The sequence below is a fragment of the Oncorhynchus kisutch genome, unplaced genomic scaffold (assembly GCF_002021735.2).
Source record: "Oncorhynchus kisutch isolate 150728-3 unplaced genomic scaffold, Okis_V2 Okis01b-Okis20b_hom, whole genome shotgun sequence".
Classification (NCBI taxonomy): domain Eukaryota; kingdom Metazoa; phylum Chordata; class Actinopteri; order Salmoniformes; family Salmonidae; genus Oncorhynchus; species Oncorhynchus kisutch.
In genome coordinates, this window is record NW_022261978.1 from 14999660 (window position 1) to 15019141 (window position 19482).

The following is a 19482-nucleotide window of genomic DNA, read 5'->3' on the forward strand; positions in this document are numbered from 1 at the left end:
TACTCCCAGTCCAACATTGGTAATACTCCCCAGTCCCCAGTCCAACATGGTAACACTCCCCAGTCCAACATGGTAATACTCCCCAGTCCCAGTCCAACATGGTAATACTCCCCAGTCCAACATGGTAATACTCCCCAGTCCCCAGTCCAACTGGTAATACTCCCCAGTCCAACATGGTAATACTCCCCAGTCCCCAGTCCAACATGGTAACACTCCCCAGTCCAACATGGTAATACTCCCCAGTCCCCAGTCCAACATGGTAATACTCCCCACTCCCCATTCCCCAGTCCCCAGTCCAACATGGTAATACTCCCCATTCCCCAGTCCAACATGGTAATACTCCCCATTCCCCATTCCCCAGTCCAACATGGTAATACTCCCCACTCCCCAGTCCAACATGGTAATACTCCCCACTCCAACATGGTAATACTCCCCAGTCCAACATGGTAATACTCCCCAGTCCCCAGTCCAACATGGTAATACTCCCCAGTCCAACATGGTAATACTCCCCAGTCCCCAGTCCAACATGGTAATACTCCCCAGTCCCCAGTCCAACATGGTAATACTCCCCAGTCCAACATGGTAATACTCCCCAGTCCAACATGATAATACTCCCCAGTCCAACATGGTAATACTCCCCAGTCCCCAGTCCAACATGGTAATACTCCCCATTCCCCAGTCCCCAGTCCAACATGGTAATACTCCCCATTCCCCATTCCCCAGTCCAACATGGTAATACTCCCCATTCCCCAGTCCAACATGGTAATACTCCCCATTTCCCCAGTCCCCAGTCCAACATGGTAATACTCCCCCATTCCCCAGTCCAACATGGTAATACTCCCCAGTCCAACATGGTAATACTCCCCAGTCCAACATGGTAATACTCCCCAGTCCCCAGTCCAACATGGTAATACTCCCCATTCCCAGTCCCCAGTCCAACATGGTAATACTCCCCATTCCCCATTCCCCAGTCCAACATGGTAATACTCCCCATTCCCCAGTCCAACATGGTAATACTCCCAGTACAAACATGGTAATACTCCCCATTCCCCATTCCCCGTCCAACCTGGTAATACTCCCCATTCCCCAGTCCAACATGGTAATACTCCCCATTCCCCATTCCCCAGTCCAACATGGTAATACTCCCCATTCCCCATTCCCCAGTCCAACATGGGTAATACTCCCCAGTCCCCAGTCCAACATGGTAATACTCCCCAGTCCCCATTCCAACATGGTAATACTCCCCATTCCCCAGTCAACATGGTAATACTCCCCAGTCCAACATGGTAATACTCCCCATTCCCCAGTCCAACATGGTAATACTCCCCATTCCCAGTCCAACATGGTAATACTCCCCATTCCCCAGTCCCCATTCCCCAGTCCAACATGGTAATACTCCCCACTCCCCACTCCCCAGTCCCCAGTCCAACATGGTAATACTCCCCATTCCCCAGTCCAACATGGTAATACTCCCCAGTCCAACATGGTAATACTCCCCATTCCCCAGTCCAACATGGTAATAATCCCCATTCCCCATTCCCCAGTCCAACATGGTAATACTCCCAGTCCAACATGGAAATACTCCCCAGTCCAACATGGTAATACTCCCAGTCCAACATGGTAATACTCCCCAGTCCAACATGGTAATACTCCCCCAGTCCCCAGTCCAACATGGTAATACTCCCCAGTCCCCATCCAACATGGTTAATACTCCCCAGTCCAACATGGTAATACTCCCCATTCCCCAGTCCAACATGGTAATACTCCCCAGTCCAACATGGTAATACTCCCCAGTCCCCAGTCCAACATGGTAATACTCCCCAGTCCCCAGTCCAACATGGTAATACTCCCCAGTCCCCAGTCCAACATGGTAATACTCCCCAGTCCAACATGGTAATACTCCCCAGTCCAACATGGTAATACTCCCCAGTCCCCAGTCCAACATGGTAATACTCCCCACTCCCCATTCCCCAGTCCCCAGTCCAACATGGTAATACTCCCCATTCCCCAGTCCAACATGGTAATACTCCCCATTCCCCCAGTCCAACATGGTAATACTCCCCACTCCCCAGTCCAACATGGTAATACTCCCCATTCCCCATTCCCCAGTCCAACATGGTAATACTCCCCACTCCCCAGTCCAACATGGTAATACTCCCCACTCCCCAGTCCAACATGGTAATACTCCCCAGTCCAACATGGTAATACTCCCCAGTCCCCAGTCCAACATGGTAATACTCCCCAGTCCCCAGTCCAACATGGTAATACTCCCCAGTCCAACATGGTAATACTCCCCAGTCCCCAGTCCAACATGGTAACACTCCCCAGTCCAACATGGTAATACTCCCCAGTCCCCAGTCCAACATGGTAATACTCCCCAGTCCAACATGGTAATACTCCCCAGTCCCCAGTCCAACATGGTAATACTCCCCAGTCCAACATGGTAATACTCCCCAGTCCCAGTCCAACATGGTAACACTCCCCAGTCCAACATGGTAATACTCCCCAGTCCCCAGTCCAACATGGTAATACTCCCCACTCCCCATTCCCCAGTCCCCAGTCCAACATGGTAATACTCCCCATTCCCCAGGTCCAACATGGTAATACTCCCCATTCCCCATTCCCCAGTCCAACATGGTAATACTCCCCACTCCCCAGTCCAACATGGTTAATACTCCCCACTCCAACATGGTAATACTCCCCAGTCCCAACATGGTAATACTCCCCCAGTCCCCAGTCCAACATGGTAATACTCCCCAGTCCAACATGGTAATACTCCCCAGTCCCCAGTCCAACATGGTAATACTCCCCAGTCCCCAGTCCAACATGGTAATACTCCCCAGTCCAACATGGTAATACTCCCCAGTCCAACATGATAATACTCCCCAGTCCAACATGGTAATACTCCCCAGTCCCCAGTCCAACATGGTAATACTCCCCATTCCCCCAGTCCCCAGTCCAACATGGTAATACTCCCCATTCCCCATTCCCCAGTCCAACATGGTAATACTCCCCATTCCCCAGTCCAACATGGTAATACTCCCCATTCCCCAGTCCCCAGTCCAACATGGTAATACTCCCCATTCCCCAGTCCAACATGGTAATACTCCCCAGTCCAACATGGTAATACTCCCCAGTCCAACATGGTAATACTCCCCAGTCCCCAGTCCAACATGGTAATACTCCCCATTCCCCAGTCCCCAGTCCAACATGGTAATACTCCCCATTCCCCATTCCCCAGTCCAACATGGTAATACTCCCCATTCCCCAGTCCAACATGGTAATACTCCCCAGTCCAACATGGTAATACTCCCCATTCCCCAGTCCAACATGGTAATACTCCCCATTCCCCATTCCCCCAGTCCAACATGGTAATACTCCCCATTCCCCAGTCCAACATGGTAATACTCCCCAGTCCCCAGTCCAACATGGTAATACTCCCCAAGTCCCCAGTCCAACATGGTAATACTCCCCAGTCCAACATGGTAATACTCCCCAGTCCCCAGTCCAACATGGTAACACTCCCCAGTCCAACATGGTAATACTCCCCAGTCCCCAGTCCAACATGGTAATACTCCCCAGTCCAACATGGTAATACTCCCCAGTCCCCAGTCCAACATGGTAATACTCCCCAGTCCAACATGGTAATACTCCCAGCCCCAGTCAAACATGGTAACACTCCCCAGTCCAACATGGTTAATACTCCCCAGTCCCCAGTCCAACATGGTAATACTCCCCACTCCCCATCCCAGTCCCCAGTCCAACATGGTAATACTCCCCATTCCCCAGTCCAACATGGTAATACTCCCCATTCCCCATTCCCCAGTCCAACATGGTAATACTCCCCACTCCCCAGTCCAACATGGTAATACTCCCCACTCCAACATGGTAAACTCCCCAGTCCAACATGGTAATACTCCCCAGTCCCCAGTCCAACATGGTAATACTCCCCAGTCCAACATGGTAATACTCCCCAGTCCCCAGTCCAACATGTAATACTCCCCAGTCCCCAGTCCAACATGGTAATACTCCCCAGTCCAACATGGTAATACTCCCAGTCCAACATGATAATACTCCCCAGTCCAACATGGTAATACTCCCCAGTCCCCAGTCCAACATGGTAATACTCCCCATTCCCCAGTCCCCAGTCCAACATGGTAATACTCCCCATTCCCCATTCCCCAGTCCAACATGGTCATACTCCCCATTCCCCAGTCCAACATGGTAATACTCCCCATTCCCCAGTCCCCAGTCCAACATGGTAATACTCCCCATTCCCCCAGTCCAACATGGTAATACTCCCCAGTCCAACATGGTAATACTCCCCAGTCCAACATGGTAATACTCCCCAGTCCCCAGTCCAACATGGTAATACTCCCCATTCCCCAAGTCCCCAGTCCAACATGGTAATACTCCCCATTCCCCCATTCCCAGTCCAACATGGTAATACTCCCCATTCCCCAGTCCAACATGGTAATACTCCCCAGTCCAACATGGTAATACTCCCCATTCCCCAGTCCAACATGGTAATACCATTCCCCATTCCCCAGTCCAACATGGTAATACTCCCCCATTCCCCAGTCCAACATGGTAATACTCCCCATTCCCATCCCAGTCCAAACATGGTAATACTCCCCATTCCCCATTCCCCAGTCCAACATGGTAATACTCCCATTCCCCATTCCCAGTCCACATGGTAAACTCCCCATCTCCCCATCTCCCCAGTCCACATGGGTAATACCCCATTCCCATTCCCCAGTCCAACATGGTAATACTCCCCAAATCCCCATTCCCCAGTCCAACATGGTAATACTCCCCACTCCCCATTCCAACATGGTAATACTCCCATTCCCCAGTCCAACATGGTAATACTCCCCATTCCCCAGTCCAACATGGTAATACTCCCATTCCCCAGTCCAACATGGTAACACTCCCAGTCCAACATGGTAATACTCCCCAGTCCCCAGTCCAACATGGTAATACTCCCCAGTCCCCATTCCCAGTCCAACATGGTAATACTCCCCAGTCCAACATGGTAATACTCCCCATTCCCCATTCCCCAGTCAACATGGTAATACTCCCCATTCCCCAGTCCAACATGGTAATACTCCCCATTCCCCAGTCCAACATGGTAACACTCCCCATTCCCCATTCCAACATGGTAACACTCCCCAGTCCAACATGGTAATACTCCCCATTCCCCAGTCCAACATGGTAATACTCCCCATTCCCCATTCCCCAGTCCAACATGGTAATACTCCCCATTCCCCATTCCCCAGTCCAACATGGTAATACTCCCCATTCCCCATTCCCCAGTCCAACATGGTAATACTCCCCATTCCCCATTCCCCAGTCCAACATGGTAATACTCCCCACTCCCCATTCCCCAGTACAACATGTTAATACTCCCCATTCCCCAGTCCAACATGGTAATACTCCCCAGTCCCCAGACCAACATGGTAATACTCCCCATTCCCCAGTCCAACATGGTAATACTCCCCAGTCCCCAGTCCAACATGGTAATACTCCCCAGTCCAACATGATAATACTCCCCATTCCCCAGTCCAACATGGTAATACTCCCCAGTCCCCAGTCCAACATGGTAATACTCCCAGTCCAACATGGTAATACTCCCCAGTCCAACATGGTAATACTCCCCAGTCACACATGGTAATACTCCCCAGTCCAACATGGTAATACTCCCCAGTCCCCAGTCCAACATGGTAATACTCCCCAGTCCAACATGGTAATACTCCCCAGTCCAACATGGTAATACTCCCCAGTCCAACATGGTAATACTCCCCATTCCCCAGTCCAACATGGTAACACTACCCAGTCCAACATGGTAATACTCTCCATTCCCAAGTCCAACATGGTAATATCCCCCAGTCCAACATGGTAATACTCCCCAGTCCAACATGGTAATACTCCCCAGTCCAACATGGTAATACTCCCCAGTCCCCAGTCCAACATGGTAATACTCCCCAGTCCAACATGGTAATACTCCCCAGTCCAACATGGTAATACTCCCCAGTCAAACATGGTAACACTCCCCAGTCCAACATGGTAATACTCCCCAGTCCCAAGTCCAACATGGTAATACTCCCCAGTCCAACATGGTAATACTCCCCAGTCCATCATGGTCATACTCCCCAGTCCAACATGGTAATACTCCCCAGTCCAACATGGTAATACTCACCAGTCCCAAGTCCAACATGGTAATACTCCCCAGTCCAACATGGTAATACTCCCCAGTCCAACATGGTAACACTCCCCAGTCCAACATGGTAATACTCCCCAGTCCCAAGTCCAACATGGTAATACTCCCCAGTCCAACATGGTAATACTCCCCAGTCCAACATGGTAATACTCCCCAGTCCATCATGGTAATACTCCCCAGTCCAACATGGTAATACTCCCCAGTCCAACATGGTAATACTCCCCAGTCCAACATGGTAATACTCCCCAGTCAAACATGGCAATACTCCCCAGTCCAACATGGTAATACTCCCCAGTCCAACATGGTAATAGTCCCCAGTCCAACATGATAATACTCCCCAGTCATACATGGTAATACTCCCCAGTCCAACATGGTAATACTCCCCAGTCCCCAGTCCAACATGGTAATACTCCCCAGTCCAACATGGTAATACTCTCCAGTCCAACATGGTAATACTCCCCATTCCAACATGGTAATACTCCCCAGTCCCAAGTCCAACATGGTAATACTCCCCAGTCCAACATGGTAATACTCCCCAGTCCAACATGGTAATACTCCCCAGTCCAACATGGTAATACTCCCCAGTCCAACATGGTAATACTCCCCAGTCCAACATGGTAATACTCCCCAGTCCAACATGGTAATACTCCCCAGTCCAACATGGTAATACTCCCCAGTCCCCATTCCAACATGGTAATACTCCCCAGTCCCAACATGGTAATACTCCCCATTCCCCAGTCCAACATGGTAATACTCCCCATTCCCCAGTCCAACATGGTAATACTCCCCATTCCCCAGTCCAACATGGTAACACTCCCCATTCCCCATTCCAACATGGTAACACTCCCCAGTCCAACATGGTAATACTCCCCATTCCCCAGTCCAACATGGTAATACTCCCCATTCCCCATTCCCCAGTCCAACATGGTAATACTCCCCATTCCCCATTCCCCAGTCCAACATGGTAATACTCCCCATTCCCCATTCCCCAGTCCAACATGGTAATACTCCCCACTCCCCATTCCCCAGTACAACATGTTAATACTCCCCATTCCCCAGTCCAACATGGTAATACTCCCCATTCCCCAGTCCAACATGGTAATACTCCCCAGTCCCCAGTCCAACATGGTAATACTCCCCAGTCCAACATGATAATACTCCCCATTCCCCAGTCCAACATGGTAATACTCCCCAGTCCCCAGTCCAACATGGTAATACTCCCAGTCCAACATGGTAATACTCCCCAGTCCAACATGGTAATACTCCCCAGTCCACACATGGTAATACTCCCCAGTCCAACATGGTAATACTCCCCAGTCCCCAGTCCAACATGGTAATACTCCCCAGTCCAACATGGTAATACTCCCCAGTCCAACATGGTAATACTCCCCAGTCCAACATGGTAATACTCCCCATTCCCCAGTCCAACATGGTACCACTACCCAGTCCAACATGGTAATACTCTCCATTCCCAAGTCCAACATGGTAATATCCCCCAGTCCAACATGGTAATACTCCCCAGTCCAACATGGTAATACTCCCCAGTCCAACATGGTAATACTCCCCAGTCCCCAGTCCAACATGATAATACTCCCCAGTCCAACATGGTAATACTCCCCAGTCCAACATGGTAATACTCCCCAGTCAAACATGGTAACACTCCCCAGTCCAACATGGTAATACTCCCCAGTCCCAAGTCCAACATGGTAATACTCCCCAGTCCAACATGGTAATACTCCCCAGTCCATCATGGTCATACTCCCCAGTCCAACATGGTAATACTCCCCAGTCCAACATGGTAATACTCACCAGTCCCAAGTCCAACATGGTAATACTCCCCAGTCCAAACATGGTAATACTCCCCAGTCCAACATGGTAACACTCCCCAGTCCAACATGGTAATACTCCCCAGTCCCAAGTCCAACATGGTAATACTCCCCAGTCCAACATGGTAATACTCCCCAGTCCATCATGGTAATACTCCCCAGTCCAACATGGTAATACTCCCCAGTCCAACATGGTAATACTCCCAGTCCAACATGGTAATACTCCCCAGTCCAACATGGTAATACTCCCCAGTCCAACATGGTAATACTCCCAGTCCAACATGGTAATAGTCCCCAGTCCAACATGATAATACTCCCCAGTCATACATGGTAATACTCCCCAGTCCAACATGGTAATACTCCCAGTCCCCAGTCCAACATGGTAATACTCCCCAGTCCAACATGGTAATACTCTCCAGTCCAACATGGTAATACTCCCCATTCCAACATGGTAATACTCCCCAGTCCCAAGTCCAACATGGTAATACTCCCCAGTCCAACATGGTAATACTCCCCAGTCCAACATGGTAATACTCCCCAGTCCAACATGGTAATACTCCCCAGTCCAACATGGTAATACTCCCCAGTCCAACATGGTAATACTCCCCAGTCCAACATGGTAATACTCCCCAGTCCAACATGGTAATACTCCCCAGTCCAACATGGTAATACTCCCCAGTCCAACATGGTAATACTCCCCATGCCAGTCCAACATGGTAATACTCCCCAGTCCAACATGGTAATAATCCCCAGTCCAACATGGTAATAATCCCCAGTCCAACATGGTAATACTCCCCATTCCCAAGTCCAACATGGTAATACTCCCCCATTCCCAAGTCCAACATGGTAATACTCCCCAGTCCAACATGGTAATACTCCCCAGTCCCCAGTCCAACATGGTAATACTCCCCAGTCCCCAGTCCAACATGATAATACTCCCCAGTCCAACATGGTAATACTCCCCAGTCCAACATGGTAATACTCCCCAGTCCAACATGGTAATACTCCCCAGTCCCAAGTCCAACATGGTAATACTCCCCAGTCCAACATGGTAATACTCCCCAGTCCCCAGTCCAACATGGTAAAACTCCCCAGTCCCCAGTCCAACATGGTAATACTCCCCAGTCCCCAGACCAACATGGTAATAGTCCCCAGTCCAACATGGCAATACTCCCCAGTCCCCAGTCCAACATGGTAATACTCCCCAGTCAAACATGTTAATACTCCCCATTCCCCAGTCCAACATGGTAATACTCCCCAGTACAACATGGTAATACTCCCCATTCCAACATGGTAATACTCCCCAGTCCAACATGGTAATACTCCGCAGTCCCCAGTCCAACATGGTAATACTCCCAGTCCAACATGGTAATACTCCCCATTCCCCAGTCCAACATGGTAATAATCCCCAGTCCAACATGGATGGTAATACTCCCCAGTGCGACATGGTAATACTCCTCAGTCAAACATGGTAATACTCCCCATTCCCCAGTCCAACATGGTAATACTCCCCAGTACAACATGGTAATACTCCCCAGTCCCCAGTCCAACATGGTAATACTCCCCAGTCCAACATGGTAATACTCCCCATTCCCCAGTCCAACATGGTAATACTCCCCATTCCCCAATCCAACATGGTAATACTACCCATTCCCCAGTCCAACATGGTAATACTCCCCAGTCCAACATGGTAATACTCCCCAGTCCCCAGTCCAACATGGTAATACTCCCCAGTCCCCAGTCCAACATGGTAATACTCCCCAGTCCCCAGTCCAACATGGTAATACTCCCCAGTCCAACATGGTAACACTCCCCAGTCCAACATGGTAATACTCCCCAGTCCAACATGGTAATACTCCCCAGTCCAACATGGTAATACTCGGGAAAGTCCAACATGGTAATACTCCCCAGTCCAACATGGTAATACTCCCCAATCCAACATGGTAATACTCCCCAGTCCAACATGGTAATACTCCCCAGTCCAACATGGTAATACTCCCCAGTCCAACATGGTAATACTCCCCAGTCCAACATGGTAATACTCGGGAAAGTCCAACATGGTAATACTCCCCAGTCCAACATGGTAATACTCCCCAATCCAACATGGTAATACTCCCCAGTCCAACATGGTAATACTCTACTCCCCAGTCCAACATGGTAATACTCCCCAGTCCAACATGGTAATACTCCCCAGTCCCCAGTCCAACATGATAATACTCCCAGTACAACATGGTAATACTCCCCAGTCCCCAGTCCAACATGGTAATACTCCCCAGTCCAACATGGTAATACTCCCCAGTCCAACATGGTAATACTCCCAGTCCAACATGGTAATACTCCCCAGTCCCCAGTCCAACATGATAATACTCCCCAGTCCCCAGTACAACATGGCAATACTCCCCAGTCCAACATAGTCCCCCTTACTACTCCCCATGGTAATAATCCCCATAGTAACAGTCCCCATAGTAACAAGATATTAACAATGGAACAAGGGAGTCTTACTCGTAGACCAGTAGCAGCAGGTGATTTGATTGGCAGTTCCCGCATTCCAAACGATTGGCTGTGTGGCAGTGACAGGCACATTGGACAGCCAATCCCCCTCACAGCCACGCCCCTCTGGAAGGAGGCGTACTCCTTGGACAACTCCTCCTCCAACTGCAGCAGTAAGGACTCTACACACACAGAACACAGACGTGTGTGTGTGTGTGTGTGTGTGTGTGTGTGTGTGTGTGTGTGTGTGTGTGTGTGTGTGTGTGTGTGTGTGTGTGTGTGTGTGTGTGTCGGGCTCGTAGTAATGGATGGGCATTGTGTGTGTGTGCGTGTGTGTCGGGCTCGTAGTAATGGATGGGCATTGTGTGTGTGTGTGTGTGTGTGTGTGTCGGGCTCGTAGTAATGGATGGACATTGTGTGTGTGTGTGTGCGTGTGTGTGTGTGTGTGTGTGTGTAGTAATGGATGGACATTGTGTGTGTGTGTGTGTAGTAATGGATGGACATTGTGTGTGTGTGTGTGTGTGTAGTAATGGATGGACATTGTGTGTGCGTGCGTGTGTGTGTGTGTGTGTGTGTGTGTCTTGGTCTACCTGCCAGTCGGAGGTCGCTGTCGATCTCCAGCAGGTTGAAGTTAAACATCTGCAGAAAGTTAAATGAGAATTTAGACACACACACAGACAGACAGGCAGGCAGACAGACAGGCAGACAGACAGGAGGGTAAAGGTTAAACTGACCTGAAGGTTAAAGGTTAAACTGACCTGAAGGTTAAACTGACCTGAAGGTTAAACTGACCTGAAGGTATCCCAGAACCACCTTGTCTCTCTTGTTGCTCCAGAACACACTCCTCTTATGGGCGTTGCAGTGGCACACTCCTGACACAGTCCACACAGAACACTGCAGCACACACACACACACACACACACAGAGAAAAGAAAAGCTCTCGGTCAGCCGACTGTAATCAACACCGCATCTCTCTGACAGATCTACAGAGTTTACCTTCACGTCTCTCTGAGACAGCTCTACAGAGTTTACCTTCACGTCTCTCTGAGACAGCTCTACAGAGTTTACCTTCAGGTCTCTCTGACAGCTCTACAGAGTTTACCTTCACGTCTCTCTGAGACAGCTCTACAGAGTTTACCTTCAGGTCTCTCTGACAGCTCTACAGAGTTTACCTTCAGGTCTCTCTGAGACAGCTCTACAGAGTTTACCTTCAGGTCTCTCTGAGACAGCTCTACAGAGTTTACCTTCAGGTCTCTCTGACAGCTCTACAGAGTTTACCTTCACGTCTCTCTGAGACAGCTCTACAGAGTTTACCTTCACGTCTCTCTGACAGCTCTACAGAGTTTACCTTCACGTCTCTCTGAGACAGCTCTACAGAGTTTACCTTCACGTCTCTCTGAGACAGCTCCACAGAGTTCACCTTCACGTCTCTGAGACAGCTCCACAGAGTTCACCTTCACGTCTCTCTGAGACAGCTCTACAGAGTTCACCTTCACATCTCTCTGAGACAGCTCTACAGAGTTCACCTTCACGTCTCTCTGAGACAGCTCTACAGAGTTAACCTTCACGTCTCTCTGACAGCTCTACAGAGTTCCCCTTCACGTCTCCCTCACACAGCTCTACAGAGTTCACCTTCACGTCTCCCTCACACAGCTCTACAGAGTTCACCTTCACGTCTCCCTCACACAGCTCACCTCCGAGGCGACCTTGTCACAGACGTAACAGAAGCACTGGTGACAGAAGAGCTGGTTGGATTCTATTGGTCCTCCTACATCACTGTCTGTTGGTCTGGAGGAGAGGAGACAGACTGATGTTAGAAAGCAGAGAAGTGTGTGTGTGTGTGTGTCTCTCACGTGAAAATATGTGTGTGTTTCTCTCACGTGAAGGTGTGTCTCACGTGAAAGTGTGTGTCTCTCTCACGTGAAGGTGTGTGTGTGTGTCTCTCACGTGAAGGTGTGTGTCTCTCACGTGAAGGTCTGTGTGTGTGTGTCTCCCACGTGAAGGTATGTGTCTCTCACGTGAAGGTGTGTGTCTCTCACGTGAAGGTGTGTGTGTGTGTGTCTCCCACGTGAAGGTGTGCGCGTGACTCACGTGAAGGTGTGTGCGGTACAGTCATAGCGTGCGTGAGGCAGCACCTCTCCTCTCTGACAGAAGGTAACGACCAGGTCCTCTTCTCCTTCAGGATCATGTGACCTGCTGCAGTTAGACGGATCTACTGGGTATACTATATACATAGGGGATACAGAGACCACAGGGGTTTAGACTGATCTACTGGGTATACTATATACACAGGGGATACAGAGACCACAGGGGTTTAGACTGATCTACTGGGTATACTATATACACAGGGGATACAGAGACCACAGGGGTTTAGACTGATCTACTGGGTATACTATATACACAGGGGATACAGAGACCACAGGGGTTTAGACTGATCTACTGGGTATACTATATACACAGGGGATACAGAGACCACAGGGGTTTAGACTGATCTACTGGATATACTATATACACAGGGGATACAGAGACCACAGGGGTTTAGACCGATCTACTGGGTATACTATATACACAGGGGATACAGAGACCACAGGGGTTTAGACTGATCTACTGGGTATACTATATACACAGGGGATACAGAGACCACAGGGGTTTAGACTGATCTACTGGGTATACTATATACACAGGGGATACAGAGACCACAGGGGTTTAGACTGATCTACTGGATATACTATATACACAGGGGATACAGAGACCACAGGGGTTTAGACTGATCTACTGGGTATACTATATACACAGGGGATACAGAGACCACAGGGGTTTAGACTGATCTACTGGGTACACTATATACACAGGGGATACAGAGACCACAGGGGTTTAGACTGATCTACTGGGTATACTATATACACAGGGGATACAGAGACCACAGGGGTTTAGACTGATCTACTGGGTATACTATATACACAGGGGATACAGAGACCACAGGGGTTTAGACTGATCTACTGGGTATACTATATACACAGAGGATACAGAGACCACAGGGGTTTAGACTGATCTACTGGGTACACTATATACACAGCGGATACAGAGCCCACAGGGGTTTAGACTGATCTACTGGGTATACTATATACACAGGGGATACAGAGACCACAGGGGTTTAGACTGATCTACTGGGTATACTATATACACAGGGGATACAGAGACCACAGGGGTTTAGACTGATATACTGGGTATACTATATACACAGGGGATACAGAGACCACAGGGGTTTAGACTGATCTACTGGGTATACTATATACACAGCGGATACAGAGCCCACAGGGGTTTAGACTGATCTACTGCATGATATATTTACAAAAAAATATATGGGGGATTGGAAATGCTGAAGACAATTACATTGATGGAAGCTTCAGTTTGCAATATTAAATCTGATATACCTCCTTAAAAAGAGCAGGTGTTTAAGAGCAGGTGTTCCTAATGTTTTGTACACTGTGTATACACACACACACACACACACACACACACAGACACATTAAGCAGACCTACCCACAGTTGCTCTCCTACCGCCTTCATAAATACAACAGTCCGCTTCCAGACTGGTTCAGAGTTCAGAGTTCAGACAGGCACGGCATGTCTGCGGTTGATTATTCAAAGTGCAACACAGACTTCAGCTCAAATCATTCAAATGATTTAGTTGTATTGTTATATTAGATAGGCACTCGGAAGTTGAAGGAGACTCAAGTCAATCGGCCTGTTAGTGATTTTCTTCAGAAATGAAGGGAGAATGAAGCCCGTCATCCCTGCTGTGGCTGTATTGAACGGACCATGTAGATATATATATAGATGATGTAGATATATATGGTATAGATGATATAGATATATATGATATAGATGATATAGATATAGATGGTATAGATGATATAGATATAGATGGTATAGATGATATAGATATAGATGGTATAGATGATATAGATATAGATGATATAGAATTATGTTATCGATGATATAGATATATATGGCATTGATTATATAGATATAGATGATATAGAATTATGTTATCGATGATATAGATATATATGGCATTGATTATATAGATGTAGATGATATAGATATATATGGCATCGATTATATAGATGTAGATGAAATAGATGATATAGATATATATGGTATAGATGATATAGATGATATAGATATAGATGATATAGATATATATGGCATTGATTATATAGATGTAGATGATATAGATATATATGGTATAGATGATATAGATATATATGGCATTGATTATATAGATGTAGATGATATAGATATATATGGTATAGATGATATAGATATATATGGCATTGATTATATAGATGTAGATGATATAGATATATATGGTATAGATGATATAGATATATATGGCATTGATTATATAGATGTAGATGATATAGATATATATGGCATCGATTATATAGCTGTAGATGATATAGATATATATGGCATTGATTATATAGATGTAGATGATATAGATATATATGGTATAGATGATATAGATATATATGGCATTGATTATATAGATGTAGATGATATAGATATATATGGTATAGATGATATAGATATATATGGTATAGATGATATAGATATATATGGTATAGATGATATAGATATATATGGTATAGATGATATAGATATATATGGTATAGATGATATAGATATATATGGCATTGATGATATAGGTATAGATGATATAGATATATATGGCATTGATGATATAGGTATAGATGATATAGATATATATGGCATTGATGATATAGATATAGATGATATAGATATATATGGCATTGATGATATAGGTATAGATGATATAGATATATGGAATCGATTATATAGCTGTAGATGATATAGATGATATAGATATATGGCATTGATTATATAGATGTAGCTGATATAGATGTAGATGATATAGATTATATAGATATATGGCATTGATTATATAGATGTAGATGATATAGATTATATAGATATATGGCATTGATTATATAGATGTAGATGATATAGATTATATAGATATATGGCATTGATTATATAGATGTAGATGATATAGATTATATAGATAAATATGGCATCGATTATATATATGTAGCTGATATAGATGTAGATGATATAGATGATATATGGTATCGATGATATAGATATAGATTATATAAATGTAGATGATATAGATATATGGTATCGATGATATAGATATATATGGCATTGATGATATAGATATAGATTATATAGATATAGATGATATAGATATATGGTATCGATGATATAGATATATATGGCATTGATGATATAGATATAGATTATATAGATATAGATGATATAGATATATGGTATCGATGATATAGATATATATGGCATTGATGATATAGATATATGAAATAGATAGAGATGATATATGGTATCGATGATATAGATATATATGGCATTGATGATATAGCTGTAGATGATATAGATGATATAGATATATATGGAATTGATTATATAGATGTAGATGATATAGATATATAAAATAGATATAGATGATATATGGTATCGATGATATAGATATATATGGTATCGATGATATAGATAGAGATGATATAGATATATGGTATCAATGATATAGATGATATAGATATATGGTATCGATGATATAGATAGAGATGATATAGATATATATGGTATTGATGATATAGATATAGATGATATAGGTATGTTATCGATGATATAGCTGATATAGATATATATGGTATCAATGATATAGATGATATAGATATATATGGTATCAATGATATAGATGATATAGATATAGTTGATATAGATATAGATGGTATCGATGATATAGATGATATAGATAGAGATGATATAGATATATATGGTATTGATGATATAGATATAGATGATATAGATATATGGTATCAATGATATAGATGATATAGATATATGGTATCGATGATATAGATAGAGATGATATAGATATATATGGTATTGATGATATAGATATAGATGATATAGGTATGTTATCGATGATATAGATGATATAGATATATATGGTATCAATGATATAGATGATATAGATATAGTTGATATAGATATAGATGGTATCGATGATATAGATATAGTTGATATAGATATAGATGATATAGATATAGATGGTATCGATGATATAGATGATATAGATATATATGGTATCGATGATATAGATGATATAGATATATATGGTATCGATGATATAGATGATATAGATATAGTTGATATAGATATAGATGGTATCGATGATATAGATGATATAGCTATATGTTATCGATGATATAGCTGATATAGATATAGTTGATATAGATATAGATGGTATCGATGATATAGATATAGTTGATATAGATATAGATTATATAGATATAGATGGTATCGATGATATAGATGATATAGATATAGAAAGCACTGGACTAAAGTTCACAGAGGTTGACACTCTGGCTTTTAGGAAGTGCTGACGTGGTTATCTTGAGTTCTCTCCTTTCACTTCCCTGTTCTTTCCCCTTTTATCTTCCTACAAACTGTTTTTGCTGACGTCTTACCGTTGTTCTGGATGTCTTCGACGATGTAGACCGAGTCGTTGATGGACACATCATCATCATCATCACTGAGAATGATAACCACGTCTTCTGGATTCATGTCTACAAACAACCTGCAAAATATATTTATATAAACCACACTGCATTATAGATCCTTCACTATAAACCACACTGCATTATATATCATTCACTATAAACCACACTGCATTATATATCCTTCACTGTAAACCACACTGCATTATATATCCTTCACTATAAACCACACTGCATTATATATCCTTCACTATAAACCCCACACTGCATTATATATCCTTCACTATAAACCCCACACTGCATTATATATCATTCACTATAAACCACACTGCATTATAGATCCTTCAATATAAACCACACTGCATTATATATCCTTCACTATAAACCACACTGCATTATATATCCTTCACTATAAACCCCACACTGCATTATATATCCTTCACTATAAACCCCACACTGCATTATATATCATTCACTATAAACCACACTGCATTATATATCATTCACTATAAACCACACTGCATTATATATCATTCACTATAAACCACACTGCATTATATATCATTCACTATAAACCACACTGCATTATATATCCTTCACTATAAACCACACTGCATTATAGATCCTTCACTATAAACCCCACACTGCATTATATATCCTTCACTATAAACCACACTGCATTATATATCCTTCACTATAAACCACACTGCATTATATATCCTTCACTGTAAACCACACTGCATTATATATCCTTCACTATAAACCCCACACTGCATTATATATCCTTCACTATAAACCACACTGCAGTGTATATCCTTCACTATAAACCACACACTGCATTATATATCCTTCACTATAAACCCCACACTGCATTGTATATCCTTCACTATAAACCCCACACTGCATTATATATCCTTCACTATAAACCACACACTGCATTATATATCATTCACTATAAACCACACACTGCATTATATATCCTTCACCATAAACCACACTGCAGTGTATATCCTTCACTATAAACCACACTGCAGTGTATATCCTTCACTATAAACCACACTGCAGTGTATATCCTTCACTATAAACCCCACACTGCATTGTAGATCCTTCACTATAAACCACACTGCAGTGTATATCCTTCACTATAAACCACACTGCATTATATATCCTTCACTATAAACCACACTGCACTGTATATCATTTACTATAAACCACACTGCAGTGTATATCCTTCACTATAAAGCACACTGCATTGTATATCCTTCACTATAAACCCCACACTGCAGTGTATATCCTTCACTATAAAGCACACACTGCATTGTATATCCTTCACTATAAACCACACACTGCAGTGTATATCCTTCACTATAAACCCCACACTGCATTATATATCCTTCACTATAAACCACACTGCACTGTATATCCTTCACTATAAACCCCACACTGCATTGTATATCCTTCACTATAAACCCCACACTGCAGTGTATATCCTTCACTATAAACCCCACACTGCAGTGTATATCCTTCACTATAAACCCCACACTGCAGTGTATATCCTTCACTATAAACCCCACACTGCATTGTATATCCTTCAATATAAACCACACTGCATTGTATATCCTTCACTATAAACCCCACACTGCATTGTATATCCTTCACTATAAACCACACGCTGCATTATATATCCTTCACTATAACCACACGCTGCATTGTATATCCTTCACTATAAACCACACGCTGCATTGTATATCCTTCACTATAAACCACACTGCAGTGTATATCCTTCACTATAAACAACACGCTGCATTGTATATCCTTCACTTTAAACCACACACTGCATTGTATATCCTTCACTATAAACCCCACGGCTTCAACTTCAATGATCTGTAAACAACTAGTTTAATGTCACTAGTTAGGGGGGGAAACAAACTATTACTTTCAATTCTGAATGGTGGAGATAAATAGATAATTGATGAAGGTGCACAGAGGCTAACTAATCCTATTCAATATCTAACCAACTAACTCAGCCTCGACACAACCCAAAACACACAACTTTGACCAGAGAAAACACATGTTTATTTTCATACGGTCTCTGACTGTAGTTAAAGGAGTATCAAAAGCGGATGTGACTAGTTAGTTAAAGTTACCTTTGCTTGAAAAGTGGATCACTTCTTAGTTGACAATACGGGTTATAAAGAGTGAGAAACCTGACACCGTTAGATGTAATATATATAAGGAGTAAATTAATTAAAAGTAGTTTATCCTTCTCACGACTTCTGTTTTCCTGTTGAATTTATTTTTTAGCGCCAGGTTCCGGAAACCTCAGACCGGACGT

At 44.1% G+C, this 19482-nt stretch overlaps 1 protein-coding gene across 2 annotated transcripts in view; it reads right to left on the bottom strand.

Annotated features, from left to right (window-relative positions):
• zgc:112980 (uncharacterized) overlaps positions 1-19482 on the bottom strand; it is a 74484-nt gene extending 55002 nt beyond the window's left edge. Inside the window, exons 1-7 of one of the 2 annotated variants that reach the window (XM_031811566.1) lie at positions 19295-19482; positions 17118-17227; positions 12628-12760; positions 12231-12324; positions 11329-11430; positions 11127-11175; positions 10549-10718 (exon numbers count right to left, since the gene is read on the bottom strand). The gene's annotated coding sequence lies outside the window, so the exon portion shown is untranslated. Of the gene's footprint in view, positions 1-10548; positions 10719-11126; positions 11176-11311; positions 11431-12230; positions 12325-12627; positions 12761-17117; positions 17228-19294 lie in introns of those variants that run through there. The other variant, XM_031811567.1, reaches the window with a different exon arrangement.